Source organism: Rhinoraja longicauda, chromosome 8, assembly GCF_053455715.1.
Source record: "Rhinoraja longicauda isolate Sanriku21f chromosome 8, sRhiLon1.1, whole genome shotgun sequence".
Lineage (NCBI taxonomy): Eukaryota > Metazoa > Chordata > Chondrichthyes > Rajiformes > Arhynchobatidae > Rhinoraja > Rhinoraja longicauda.
Genome location: NC_135960.1, coordinates 15,571,387 through 15,573,150, shown reverse-complemented (window position 1 = coordinate 15,573,150; position 1,764 = coordinate 15,571,387). Strand labels below are relative to the sequence as shown.

Sequence of the window (1,764 nt, the reverse complement as noted above, 5' to 3'; positions counted from 1 at the left end):
ACCAGTCCTGGTCGGTCAAACCCCTAGGAGAGGCCGACCTCCGTTAGTTCCGCTCAGTCCAGGACCCCCCGTTCCGGCAGTTCCTCCAGGACCCCCCGTTCCGGCAGTTCCTCCAGGACCCCCCGTTCTGGCAGTCCCGCCAAGTCCGGAACCCCCGGCTCCTGTGGTTCAGGCTGTCCCTCTCCGTACTCGTTATGGTCGCGAAATCCGGCTCCCTGCTAGGTTCCGCACCTCGGGTTCTGGGAGGGGTCATGTAGCGACCATAGAGAATGGTCCAGGTCGTCGAACCCTCGGATTGGCCAGCGAGGTCACGTGTGAACGCGACCATGGGGATTGGTCCAGGGAGCGACATCGCTGATTGGCCAGCGTGGTCATGTGCGCTTTTGGCGCCCGAAATGTTCAGTTCGGCGAAGTCTTCGAAGAAGACAGTAAGTTTTTGATGGTTGTCCTTTACCTTGTTGTTTAACTCTGTATTCGAATATTGCGGCTGCAATAAACTTCTTCTACAACCAACAAGTTTTCGGACTCGCCATACATGTTCCTTTAATTGTACACAATACTTCCAAAATACGCCAGTACCAGTCAGAATAAGACATCACGTTTGAACCATACATCACAGCCATTATCTGGTAAACCAAACTAAGATAGGGATTAAATCATTCTTTTTCGAAAAAGCACCAGTGTAGAAAACTAAATTTTCAAAAGAGTTAAAGAAAAGTTCTGTTACATTAAAAAAATTATGCCTTTCAAATCAAAAATCAATCTTCAGTCTACAACATTATCTAAAGTCTTTTCTTGTACAACACGTTGTTGCCTCGAATAAATGCATCTCCATATTTGTTCTTAAGCTGACCGTTTACATATTCTTCTGCCTGTTCCAGTGCTATGTTCATATATCCATCCAAACAAGCTAAAACACCTCGGTAATCCACACCCGAGTTCAGTTTAACCACCACTGGCCTTCCTATGATTTGTTTTAGAAAATCGCTGGGTGTTTGCTTTTGCAGGCTCATTTTGCATCCTTCAGCCTGTGCACGGTCCACTGATGGCTTGATTCGAATACGGCTGAGGTTGCATAGCAACCCGCCTCCCGGCCTGGGCGGCCGCCATTAGTGGAGCAGGAGCACGTGGACGCTGGCTGGATGAAGTCACATGGGGCACGGGGCGGTGACGTCACCTTGTCCCGTATTTGGGAGTGAGGAAGTTGGCACACCTTGGGGGTTGGGTTAGTGTTTGAGAGACGCCAAAGAGATTGAATAATTAAAACATGGAAATTAAAAATACTCCTTATGAGGCGGTGACGTCACCTTGTCCCGTATTTAAGGCCCCTTTATAACATATGGTACGGGCCCCGCACGAGCTTAATCTGGCCCTGGTGACTTTATAGAGGTTAATAAAGTTATGAGTATAGGTGGCATAGTATTTATCCCAGGCTACTGGTGTCCAAAACTAGAGAGCCGAGATTTAAGGGAAGAGGGAAAATATTAAATAAGGATCTGAGATCATTTAAACTCGAGATACAAGAGACTGCAGATGCTGGAATCTTGATCAAAAAACAAACTGCTGGAAGAACTCATTGGGTCAGGCAGCATCTTTGGAGGAAAATGTACAGAAGACATTTAGGGTCAAGTTCCTTCTTCAGGCTGAAGCCTTGACTTTGAATTTTGACTTTGTACCCTTGAAACTGTTTGAAGTCTTTTGTATCCTTAGATATCTTCTTACTGTAAGATTGTGACCTATCTGTATTATTGGAGCTGGAGATTC

At 46.4% G+C, this 1,764-nt stretch overlaps 1 pseudogene; it reads right to left on the bottom strand.

Moving 5' to 3' along the window:
• Nucleotides 1-782: 782 nt before the first annotated feature.
• LOC144596208 (U6 snRNA-associated Sm-like protein LSm6 pseudogene) lies at nucleotides 783-1,013 on the bottom strand (annotated as a pseudogene).
• Between the last annotated feature and the right edge of the window lie 751 nt (nucleotides 1,014-1,764).